The 13,679-nt window shown below is 37.8% G+C and overlaps 1 long non-coding RNA gene across 1 annotated transcript in view; it reads right to left on the bottom strand.

Annotated features, from left to right (window-relative positions):
* LOC130543929 (uncharacterized) overlaps positions 1 to 13,679 on the bottom strand; it is a 449,349-nt gene that overhangs the window by 156,543 nt on the left and 279,127 nt on the right. The gene's annotated exons all lie outside the window — the stretch shown is intronic.

The following is a 13,679-nucleotide window of genomic DNA, read 5'->3' as shown; positions in this document are numbered from 1 at the left end:
TTGTTAAATCTCTTATAATGGATATAACTGCCAGCTTGCCATTGGGGAAATTTACTCCTGACCTCAGCTGGTGATCAGCTTATGCCCTGAAGCATAAGAATTGATAGGCCCTATAATTTTATCCAAGCTAATGTAACAGCAGCTGCTGTCCTTGGTGCTTGCTATCTGATTAAATTCTCAAATTAGGGATTGCCTTTTGTAACCTGAATTCTGTTATGGTGCTAAAATCTGACAATAACTGCTCTTGCTTTTACCTCTCCCATCATGGAGTGTTTCTTCAATAACACACGAACCATCTTAGACCATCGAATATTCCTCTGGCACTTTATTAGATTTTGGGAATTTTGTAATCCTCCTCAAAATGAGATTGCATGCTTTCTAATGTAAGAAAGGAGAGAGAGAGAGGCCAATTCAGCTCTAAAACTGCAATTGTTTGCCTACCTCCAGGGACACATCTCACAGATTGCCATGAAAATAAATTGGAAAGTTTACAATTCCAAATTATTGCCTACCATGTATTACTTCACAGACAAAAACAAACACTACCACCACCATCATCACCACCAAGGATATACGAAAACATATCCAAGAACTTTCATCCCTTCATGAGGGAAAATGCATTACAATTAGATTAGACTATAACCATTCAGAAAGTGTGTTTGTTTTCTGCTGCTTTTAAAATGATTTATTATTTATTACCATTTTTTTTTTCAAGATTATCTTCTTTATTCCTTCAGGAAAGGAGCAGTTTGGCTCTCTGTGTCATTACCAAAGCAGAGCGAATGCCTTCAACTGCGGACTGCTGCAATTTCCACCGTAACAGTCAACCCAGCAATTAGAACCGTTTGTTACAGTGACAGCAAAGAGAACCATTTTCAAGCAACAAGGCAGACTGAAGGAAGCAAGAGCATGTTCATTTGAAGGGGACTAACGCCACACAGCAGCTAATCTTGGAATAGCAGGTAGTTTTGGGAAGCGAGGCTGCAAGGGCTGAGATAGTCACATAATTTTTAAACTTTTGCAGAAGGTCTGATTTGGCTTTCTCTGACTAAGAATAAAATTGGTCATAAATGTTGGCGTTGGGGAAGAGACAAACGATTCTTTTGTTTAGTCCGCTTTCTAAATTAACTGACTTTAATATTAAAAATGAAAATATAAAGGTGGACATTTCCATTGCTAATTCTGGATCTGAGATAGTATTTCAGGGCTCAGAAAACATCTCAAAATAGAAACTTGGCCAATGAAGCCATATTTATTTTACAACAAAGGTATTTGAAATAGAATTTCACCATCTTAATTTGTTGCCACTTGTCTTTTCCCCTCATCTTTCATATATTTTAAAATTATGTTTAAAGTGCTACTGATAGCTTGAGAGAAAATGCTGTGTTTGACTCTCTTTTTTTTCTCCCTTCTTCCTTCCTTCTTCTTCTCCTTGTTCTCCTTCTTTTTAAAATATACTCTTATTACATTGGATTTGGTTCTCCATTCCAGCAATGACAAACTGTGTAACTCCAGACCTGTCAGATTCTCTTTGGATTTTTATTCCTCCCTGTCTCTAATGAAGCAAGAATACTACTTGCTTACCTCAAAGAAATCATCTGAGAATTAATGAAATAATGTGAAATGTTTGATCTTCTCAGAGCCAGGTACTTTTTTCTCCTTTGTTCAAAAGCTATTATCATATGGGAATTCAATAAATAACCACCCACATATAATTCTTAGACATTAAATAGTCATCTTGCTAGATAATTTTATGGCAAATATTTGAATATTTCCAGTTCTCTATTCTGCCATGAAAAGCCTCAGGTTTTAAAGCAAACGCATCTATGAGTTCCCATGTTTTCTAAGAGGAAAAATACACGAGAAGGGAGGTTTGCATAGAAGGCTGTCAGAGATGTTTCAGTTACTGCTTTCCAGTCTGCCTTTCCAAAAGAAGCAGGTATTGCTAATGCACAAAAAAAATTGTGGGTAGTTTTTCTCTTCTGCTTTGTTTTAGGGAGGACGAAGCTTTGTTTTTTCCTTTTATTTGTTTCACGACTGTGCAACTACTGCTTTGGCACCGAGGCAGCTTCTGCCAGAGTCAGAGGTGAGGTCACGCTTGACTGAAGAAATCTAAGATCAATTTGTTGTCTCATACTTCAACATTAAATGCAGCTTGAAATATAATTGTTAGTCCGTGCACTCTCTGCTTTAAGGAAGTGTTCCAGCACCTCAGAACGGGGAATGTGGTTATCGGTGATCAACCACGACGTGTACCCTAAACCAAGGCGAACCAGAATTTTCAGGCTGAGAGAGAGAGGGAGAGGGAACACACACACAAGGTGCAGGTGGGAGAACAGAGAAGAAAAAGACAAAGACTTGCTTGTAGTCCAAACACTAAGTGGCTTAGAAAGTACTTGGTCAAATTTGGAAATTTGCAAATAAAACTGAAAAGAAAAAGTATCATTTATAAATTGTTTTCCTTTATTATTTTCCCTACTGAAAATGGCTCTTCTTGTATAGCTACATAATTCCTGCCAGGGAGCAAAGATACCACCCAGGGCAAGTAACTTGTAGGTTCCCCTTTTGGGGGCATTTGCATGTTATGGAAAGCTTTTGGGAGGACACAGTGTGTGTGTGTGTGTGTGTGTGTGTGTGTGTGTGTGCGCGTGTGTGTGTGTGTGTGTGTGTGTGCGTGTGTGTGTGTGTGTTGGGGGGGGGCATGGAGTGGGTGGGAAGGTGGTTCTGAACTAGGTGGCCAAGGACTTTTGAGATCCTTTTAATCAAGCCCTGTAAGGCTCAATGTTCTGTCCTGGCATTCAATTGGATAAAAGGGAGAAAGGGGGAGTGATCACCAAATCCCAGTTTTGCCTCCACAAATTGAGAGTTAACGTTGAATCAGGAGCTTGTGGTACAGATTCCAGGTTAGACACATCCTAGAGTATCCATAATGCTGGGTAGAGTGACAAGGACAACATGTGTGTCCTATCTGGCCATGAAAATAAGACACAGTGTTTTGACTTACTTGCTAATAAAAGTGTTTCCCTAGCTGAGAGTCAGCATGGGGTCCTGTCTAGGCAGGGTTCTATTATGAGACAGGTGAGGGTATATGTTCCCACCCCATCATTTACTACTTGTGCAATTTAAGGCAATTTTTTCAGCCTCCAGGACCCTCAGTTTTCTCATTACTACAAGGGACACAATCATATTTATATGAAAGGGTTTGGGGGAAGCTCAAATAAGATGATCATAACAGCAACCCTTTCCATGGGTACCTATTTGTGTCAAACTCAGTAAAACCTTACATATATCATTGCATTTAATCTTTGTACTTACAAATGGTAAGTGTTATTCTCATTTTGAAGATGAGGAACCTCAGAGTACAGTAATGTTCTCCAGGCCACAGCCATTAAGTGAGAAAAATGCATTCAAAATCAGATTTGTGTGAATCTAAAGCCTTTGTTCTCCTGTATATTTAATGAAATCTCTGTCACTCTGCACCATCTACTTTGCTGACTCTGTATACCATTGGTGACACCCTAATCTGTGTGGGTGTTGTGCCAATCCTTGGGCCATAGCAGAAAATGGGCCTAGAGTCCAGCAGGAGAAAGTGTCCAAACAAGTGCTTTTATCTATTTTGTGTCCTGGATTCTGCAATTACACTCATGGCCTTCCCTCATTTTGAAGTCCATTAAAGAATTTGAGAATGATTCTCATGTTCCCCCAAGACTTTTCTTTTCCCAACTAAACATCTACAACTCTTCAAACACTTCTCTACAGATCTGGCACCTAGAATGCTCAAAATCCTGGTTTTTCTTTAATCATTTCCTTCTCTCTCTACATCAAAGATAATAGTTATATTATTAATAAGAGAGAGGATAAGCTAGTCTCTTGGGAGAAGTTTTAATCAATTGTTTTCATAAAAACTATTTTGGTTTAATTTCACACTTTAATTTTTCTCCTTAAATTCCTCCAACAAATATCAGGACTCGTACCCCCTTTCCTAGTCAAACTTTCTTTTGCCATCTCCATATGAGATGTAGCATGACAGCCAGGATTGTGGAATGTGAGCTGTACAGCGGCCAAGGCTGTAGGGCTAGCTCATGTGCTCCTCCCAGCCGGGGCAAGCCACTTAGGTTTTCATAGATGTTGGTCTCTCCCCTGACAATTAAGGGAAGCACAATATCAGTCCGTGGCTTCAGCCATCAGTTTGCCATTGTCTAGCTGGACACCTTCATTGAACAGATTGGAATACAAAGCCCAGAGAGGTTGAAGGTCTTTTCTGAGGTCACTGATTCCATGTAGGAGAATTGGAATTAATGCCCATGCCTCCTGACTTCCTGTTTAGCACCACCTCTTCTGTGAGCCTCCTTAGACCATTGCTACACATGGGAGTTAACAATGAGAAAACAACTTACTAACCCCGCAGGCGGCCCACTCCCAAGGCAATCACCGGCCCATCACTGCAACCACCACCTCCCACAATGACTGCTCCCACAACGACATATCACACACACACACACACACACACACACACACACACACTCATATATATGCGTGGAAACATATCTCCCACAGTTACATACCTAGTCATGCACACGCGCACATCTCACAGATATACACACGCCCATACACAGGTACATATGCAGTTCCTATCAGTCATCAGAGAACAAATCTTTCTATTCTTGGATCTGAAAAACTCATATTCATCCCTAAAATCTGATTCTGGGGCTCCCTCTCTGACCATTCACCCAGAGATGGACCCTGCCTCTCTGTACTACTAAAGACAGTTCAGAAGTCTCTCCAATGCATGTATTACATTACACTTTTTCTGTGTATTTCCTTTTCTGTTGCACTGTGAAGATTATAACTGCCTTCTGGAAAGAACCATATTTTGCTTTCTTTTGTTTCCCCATAACCTACCAAAGAGCTTGTCATAATAAGTGTTTCCTGAACTGAAATAAACTGCTGATGCTGTAGTTACAAGCAGAAGAGAAGGAGGTATCCTAGGGGAGGAGGCAGTACATATTTCCTTTCTGCTCCAGCATTTTCCCCTCACCTTTCATTGATTCCTAACTTTGTTGCACTACAATTACTGTGATTCATTCATTCATTTAAAGAATATTTGAACCTACTGTGTGATAGACAATGTGCTAAGTGCACTGAGGGTAACAAATCTGGGTATCAAATCCCCTGTCTTTAAAGAGGGTGCCATCTGGGTTGGGTTGAGGATGGGGTGGATGGTAGAGGACTATAGAAATCCATGAACACTGCCATAACAAAAGAGTACTAAAAGAAGTAAAAAAAGGAGTGCTATGGAAATTTAGAGAAAAGAAAAGAGTCATTTGTGAAAGTTCCATGCCAGCCTCTGGGTTCTGTCCCTGGCATCTGGTCTTCAACTAGGTCTTTGAAGACAGGAAGCTCCCTACATCCCAGAGGCTAGGAAACCCTTCACTCACATGAGACTAAGGTTATCTGTCAGTTACCCCTGGATCCTGGTATATGTAATTCCACTTCAATTTTTATATTACAGATTACAGGTCAGGTTCAAATAACTTCACATGTTGGCTCTCTTATGAAATATTCCAAGAAAAAGCAATGCAAAAATAAGACTAAAATACCAGAGATCCTGGAAAACCCAAGTAGCTTAACTTTTTTTTTTTTTTTTTTTAAGTTTAAGATGGATTTAAGATTGAACACCTGGGACAAAGAGAGAAGAATGAAGTGAAGAAATGAAAATAATGTTTTTGACAAGAAGGAATAGAAAAGATGGATTAAGCCAACTTCTATAAAGGCATAGAGGAAAACAAGAATAAGTAAAAGCTTCAGAGAATTCTCCCACCACTTTCCCCACTTCAGGGCCTACTGCAGGGACAGCAGGGGCTGATGTTCTTCTTCTTTTTTTTTTTTTTCTTTGTCTTTTATGTCAACAGAATAGATACTTTTTTCCCTTTTCTCTCCAAGACTCTCTACCTGCTTGAAGAAAAGCATGGTTTCAGTTTAAACAAAGAAAAGCAGGTCTATATGTATGTCAGACACATGAGAAAGACATGATCATTTACTCTCCAAGTTCTGCCATCATTTCCTTTTCCTTCACAGCACACACCCAAGATGACCTCTATTGCCCTGAACTAAGATACCATGGACTAAGGTTTATTATTCCAGTTCAAGGAAGGATGCCCACAAGGGAAACATGTAAGAAGGAGCACAGTATTCTAATAACACTCTGAAAAGCAAATCCCTGCCAGCATACCTGCCAGGGAGCAGGGTTTGATAAGAGGAAGATACAAGGCTCAAGAAGGACAAATCATTGTAAGAGTATTTCTTATGGGGGATTTGGTGGGTAAGAAAGAACTATCAGAAAAGGATAGAACAGGTCCATAGAGATCAATCTTACCCGTGCCCTCAAAGTCAACTCCCCTTTCCTCTATCAAACTCTCCTCCCCCTAACATCTCCATGTCTGCTCACATTTTCCAGTGACCAGAATTCTTTCTTCAGAGATACTCATGCTACTGAATCCAGAATGGTGACTCTTTTCTTCTTTGTATATGACTGTTTATTTCCTCCTTAGCGCCTATGCTTTCTCTCTCTCTCTCTCTCTCTCTCTCTCTCTCTCACACACACACACACACACACACACACACACTTTGCCTTGTAGCAGCACAGATTAAGGAAATACTTCATTGTTTTGCGTCTTCCAAGCATTTTCATGAAAAACATGTTCATGAAAATCTCACAAGAATCCAATGACCTGGGCATTATTATTGTCACTTTTTCACACACAAGGAAACTGTGTCATGATAGAGAGCTAAATTAATCAATAATAGTATACCAGCTCATAAGTGAAAGAGTCTGTATTCTAGTCTTTTAATAGTATATTCTGTTTTTTTCCAAAACATCCATTTGCCTTTGCCACTAAAATCATTATTCTACTTGGCTTTCTAGGCCCTAGTTCCAACCATTGTTTTCCATGATGTTTTTTTCTGAATACATCAATCTACACAATTCTCTTCCTTGAAGTTTATGATAACAATAGAAATTAGATATTCTGACAGTGTTTTACAGTATATAACATGGTAATGGATAATCACAAGAGTTATAAAGTCTTATTTTAAAAATACTTCTATAGTGTTTACCATGTACAAGTACCCTTCCAAGGAACTCCCATTATTTACTAGTTAACTCAAATAAATATTTTATTTTACTAATTGTATCATAAGCTTTGAAGGCAGAAAGCATCATTTAAATTTCCTCTTCGTTCCTGCAGTGCCTACCACATCCCTATCCCTGCAGAGCCTAGACACATAGTATGTCCAGCTACATGATTCATAACAAGTAATTAGTTTTATTAGTGTCTTCTGTTGTTGTTTTTGTGGTTACTGAGTGTCAATTTCAGGACACTTGCACTTCTGAAATGCTTAGAAAACACCAAACCTTTCCCACTCCCAGAATTCTGACAGATCTCATTTGTGTCAGCCTTTAAGGGACTCTGAAGAAGCCTATTTTGACACATGATTTTTATTTCTTCTTTCTTTTTCAGCTACTACAGTTTCATGTTGAGCCAAAACATGAACAACATCCCACCAGTCATATTTTATTACATTACAAAATTGAGAATTGCATTAACAAGATAATTTAACAGGTGTTTCTGAAACAGGAAAATGCACACCATCATTTTCCAAAGGACAAGGAGAAAATGGCTTCTGATTGGACAGTAGTTGATATTGAAAAAACACTCATCATATCCATCCTGAATGTTTGGGCTTCTTTCTGTGACAGATGTCACCTTGCCAGCCAGCCTGCCAGTCCTCCAGCGGCATATGCTATAATCTGGAAAATCTGTTTTCTGGTTACCACCCTGATACTTCTCTGCAGCATGAAAATGAAGTTGCTAATTGCAGGTGAGAATAAAATCTTCCTGGAAGGGTTTGCCTTTAATATAAGATGATGGCTTTACATTTCCGTATATAAGATGTACCAAATTTAAGAAAGTTTCTCTTCCTTGGCATGAGGAATTGTAGGTAGTAAGCTATCCTCAACTTTGTGTGTGTGTGTGTGTGTGTGTGTGTGTGTGTGTGTGTTGGGGGGGGAAGTCTGTAATCCCTCGAGCAATCTACTTTAGTATTTCTTTTTTGGAAGTTGTATTTATTTAAGTAATCTCTACATCCAGCAGTGAGCTTGAACTCACTACCCTGAGGCCAAGAGTCACATGCTCTTCTGACTGAGCCAGCCAGGTGCCCCTCTACTTTAGTATTTCTTAAGCCATAAAAATATCTGGATGTTCTGAAAAAGCAGGATAAAGAGAAAACCTCCAAAGTCTTCCCCTAGAACCTTACCCAGATCACCAAAGAGATGATAAAGTGGGGAAAGATATTTCTCAATGCTGAATCTGATTCTTGGCATGTATCATGTGATGAAATCAAATAAAAGGAAAATGGTGCGGCAGGCGCAAGAACCACTCCCATATAAGTGGGCATTAGAAATGAAAATTACGGGGCACGGGCTGATGGTCTGGGTGGATAACAGGGACATGAGTCTGCATGTTGGGAAACTCCTTCTCCCCATATACTCTTCCACCTTTCCCTTGCCCATGTTGGTTAATAGACTCTGAAACCAAGTAAAGGGCCACTATGAGAAAGCCTGGAACTGCACTAATAGGAGACATTTTCACCCATGTAGTCCAAACAAACAAACAAACAAACAAACAAAAAAAACCCGAGACACTTCAACAAAGATAAGTCTCTGCACACAGAAATTTAAAGTTAATAGAACTATTTAAAAATTAGCCACTCACTCTGGCACATTCCAGAACCAGACTAGAACTCTCTACTACCCTTACAAAGATTAGGAAAAAAAAAATCTTACATTAAAATAAGAATATTGTAGAGCAGTTAAATGGCTGGGAATAACCATTATATTAGGAAAGAAAAGATATTTACAGATAGCAACTGCTTTGTTCTTAAAAAATATATATAAGTTGAAAAATGGGATGATAAAAGAATAGGCTCATGACAAAGGCAGTGGCTGACTCGAGAGAAGAATGAACAAGAGCGCATGATCACAGAGTAGGTTGTGGAAAAGTACACTGAGTACTCTTAGTCAAAACTGAAATGACAGAACACCAAACAAATGATGTGGAACACAGGGTTAAGGAGACTCAAGTCACAGAATAAAAAACAGAAAGGTGAAGAAGGAAGGAAGGAAGGAAGGAAGGAAGGAAGGAAGGAAGGAAGGAAGGAAGGAGAAAGAAAGAAAAGAAAAGGAAGATAGATGAAGAAAGAAGGAAGGAAAGAAAAGTAGGTAGGTAGGTGATAGAGATGAGGGACAGCAATGGAAGTCATCTTGTGAAAACTGACGTTCCTGAAGAGAAGAACAGAAAGAAAGAAAGAAAGAAAGAAAGAAAGAAAGAAAGAAAGAAAGAAAGAAGGAAGGAAGGAAGGAAGGAAGGAAGGAAGGAAGGAAGGAAAGAAAGAAAGAAAGAAAGAAAGAAAGAAAGAAAGAAAGAAAGAAAGAAGGAAAAAAAGAAAGAAAAGAAAAGAAAAGAATCACAAACATCGCGAAGAATGAATACATTTACCTGACAGAAGACTTGCTCTTGTAGATGGAAATGATTCATGCCATGTAAAATTAAGTCATAATATCTAAACATCTGCCAGTGAAATAATGGAATTTAGAAGATAAAGACACAATTTTACACGTACCTTCACAGCACAAAATACGATATACGCCCAATTGTAAGAAAATTGGTGATCACTCTGAATATAAACCAGTCTTACGTTTCCTCAATAAGGAAATTTTTTAAAATGAGGCCAACTTGAAAACATAATATGTAATCTAATAATAAAAACTAATTTGTTAATTTGCTTGCCCAGCTATATTTAAATTCACATATTATTAAATACATAGTTGAGAATTATGTTTTTCCTTTATCTTCAATCATGAAACAGTTTTGCACAAACTCATAATATGTGCCTCTGGTATTAGTCTTTCATTATCACCACAGCTAGTTTAGGATCATTTAACCTATTAGATTAAACCATAGGAAATTTCCAACTCTAAAGTTGTTTTTGACTTTTAAAAGAACAGTTGTGTATGGTTCATTCTAAAAGTCTTACCAAGGCCAGGACCTTCCATGTGAGTTTGGTGAGTTATAGCTCTTTTGAATATGTGTTGAGATACAACCAATAGAAATTTTATGCACAGCTACAAGTTTTAATTTTAACAATAAGGCAGTTAAAAATCTAAAGATATATAGTCAACAATGTATCTATGTGGCCTAATGCTTTAAAAAATAGTTCTTTCAAATGGTTTATTTCCAATGAAACACTTGCAATCATGAAGGAGTACCCTAGGAATTATGAAGAAATCTTGGCTAAAACCCTTTGCATTCTGGTTTCATTGGGCAAGCTTTGTGGGCATCCCAAACCAACACTGGTTGAGGTGGTCTTAAACTAGTGTGTCTCTAACAGGATTCTGTGTTCCTTACAAGAGGGATAGTGTAAAGACTTGGTAAAATCACCTTTCTCTGTGCTGAGGCGGGATTCAGTTTTCTCCTTTCTATCATGAGCAACCAGCAACTAAAGGAAGAAAGAGTTAAAGTTCTCAATTTCTACATCCAGCCAAGAGGTGACCAGCATATGAAGATCAAAAGACCTCCTCTGTCATAAAAGAACTTGGGAAAAATAATATCCGTGTACATTTTCTGAAAAAACTTATTAGAAGACATATACTCAGTCTGTGAAATAAGATTATGAATATTATATTTTTTGGAAAAATTTATACTTAAGAATAAAATAATTTACGTATGATAGACTTTAATTAAAAACAAGAGTTTAGATTTGGGAAAAGAAACTGTGGATGTTTAACTTTACTAATTTATTCATGAAAGCTAGTATGGTAAAGAGATTAAAAGCCTGGCTTAATATCCCTAACTCTGTGAGACTGAGTCCATTAGTAGTATCTCTGTAAATGGGCCTCTTTATAATAACATTGGGTAATTACTGAATCCACCCCATATAATTGTCATGAAGATAAGACACATTCACACACATGCAGCTCTGACAACACAGTCTGGATACGGTAAGCCATCAATAAAAGGTCACTATGACTATCATTACCACTGAATGTACTAGAAAATCAACAGATGGTATTCCATTCTCCAAGGCTATAACAAAAATAGTGGTTGGCGGTAGGATTTTGTATAATTTTTATTAAAAATATGTATTTCTCATCTATATTTTTTATCTCTTTCTGAAATTGTTTTATATTACTTGGGTATTTTTAACTATAGAATAGTTAAAATAAGTGACAGTAACTATGACATTCCTTTTAAAATCAATTCAGATTTGTTATAAAAGCAGTGTGTGATAGAGCATTTGTTCTAAAATCAGTAATCCTCATACTAGAGATTGTGCATGGTAAATCACTTCAATGTTCTGGGTTCTGGATTAGCACATAGAAAGAAATAAAATAGAAAAACCTTTTCTACATCAAAAGACATATGACATAAAATAAAATATAATTAGATTATATAAATGTCCATAAGTTAAATAAAATTGTATAGGTTTTATACAAATTGTATTTGCCTGGTACTCTTTTATTTTAACTTAATGGTAGTGAGGTTGTTTCACTTGGTATGTGGTGAGCCTATGGAGAAAGCCTATCTCAACAAAGCACCAGAGAACACGGGATGTACTCTGTTGCCTTTTTGGTGTTCAGTCAGGTGAGGTTTAATGTCACAGATGGAGCAGGGCACACAAAGTCTAAACAGAAAACACATTTAGCACTTGAGAATATGTAATAAATTAGAAATTAGCTGAAATACTTCGGTGTTCGTATCAACAAAAAACAATGTGATAAACGGGGTGAGTGCTAGAGGAAAATAATAAAGGACAGCCTTAAGAAAAAGCCTTATAAGTTTAAGAGAGGTGACAAAATTTGAAGGTCATATATAATATTTCTCCAAGTGCATTAGTAGAATTCCAAGGCTCAAGTGAACCTGAGTGCTAAAGGCTAAACTTCCTAACTAGATGAACTGTCTCTTACAGTATTTATTTCCCTGCTCTTTGCTGAAGTAGCATTTGGTATGGTGTTGCTTTTATTGATGATGATGACAATGACAGTGATTAATGTCAATGGAGATGATGCAACTGTGCCTTAGTAGGACCATCGTCCTTGCTGGTCAGAGAGGGAGAACGTGAAAAGATAAGAGATGGGGAATGACCTTGGAGAAGATTTACAAGTTTTAAAGATGTGTAAAGCTGCATTTTGATAAATTCAGTGGGTAGAATAATAATGCTGTATTTCCAAACACACATAGGATAGATTGAAAGGCAGAGATTCTCCCCCCAGCTGTGCAGGGATCATCAGACCATTATTGAGATGCTTATCCTCTGCAAAATGGTTTGTGTTGAAATTATTTTTTTAAGGGCATCATTTCTCTTAGAAAAACTTCATTACTAATTTGCCAATTGAATATCCCATAAGATATTGAAAGGCGTTAGTGAATATAGAGTGAGGATTTTGATTTAAAAAACATGTGCATCCCCTGTTGTTCAATAATAATAGGGATGAATAACATCTACTTTAGGTTTTCAAATGTAATTTATGGTGATAAGACTTTTAGACAGGGGATGGATGAGCTGATGGATGATCTACATATAGCTGAAACTCAGGTAATGATTGTGACATGTTTTGCATTAGGTTATGATAATCTGAAAACAATCAAAGTAATATTTTTTTTTAAACTGCCAAGAAGGAGGGTGAATTAATAAACTCTGCTATAACAAGCGCCCTGATTCTCATAGTGTACATCTTCAGTTCTGGCTTGGCAGGTTCTCTGTCAAACAAAACAGGACCGGTCAAATCTTAAGCAGGATGGGGGGAGGGGTTGTGTTCGCAAAATTTTAGGATTTGACATTTAATAACCTATACATCATCTCTACAAAGAGCAGTGATGACAGAAGAACATGAAAAAGGTAGAGAAGTTAACTCCTGGTTTATCCACTGACTCATTTCTGTAATTCCTTCAACTCTAAAGATACCCCAGCTCAGTTCTTCAGTGGTATATTCTCCTAATATCTTTAATTTTTCTTCATAGATTTTTCTTTATCACAACCACCATTAGTCATTACATACTTCTGTGCTTGATAAAGTGTATTTTTTTTTTCTCGTTACCCTCACACTTCTGTGGCAAAGAACTGTGGCTGCTCTTCTACCCCTCCCACCATGGCCAGACATACCCTAACCCTAGGAAAGATTTTGTGAGTCCCTGCAGGCAGCAAATACATAGACATGCACAATACCTGATGACCTCAGAGCATGGAATGGTGAGTTTTAATCAGCATGGCTGTTAGGAAGGAGGATCAAGAAAGAATAAACTAGTCCAACTAGTAGATGTTGTTCTAGATAGCAATTAGGTAGCCCAGGGTATAGAATATTCAAAAGGTGTACCTAGCTAAGGTGTACCTCAGGCTCTGTTTGTTCCAGATGATTCAGTCTGGTGGAGAACACTCAGGAGCTAAATAGAGAATTCAATCATAGGATGAATAGGGCTGGATAGGTTTAACAAGGTCCCAGGGGCCCCATATTCCAACTAGAGTTCAGGGCCAGGCTCTCACTTTAGCAGTTTACACTACTTTTAGAGTAAACTTGGTTTGCTTGGTTATGAGCAAACAAGCAGAATGTAAAAATGGAAGTC

The sequence above is a fragment of the Ursus arctos genome, unplaced genomic scaffold (genome assembly GCF_023065955.2).
Source record: "Ursus arctos isolate Adak ecotype North America unplaced genomic scaffold, UrsArc2.0 scaffold_17, whole genome shotgun sequence".
NCBI classification, from domain to species: Eukaryota; Metazoa; Chordata; class Mammalia; order Carnivora; family Ursidae; genus Ursus; species Ursus arctos.
This window is presented reverse-complemented; position numbering and strand designations above follow the sequence as displayed.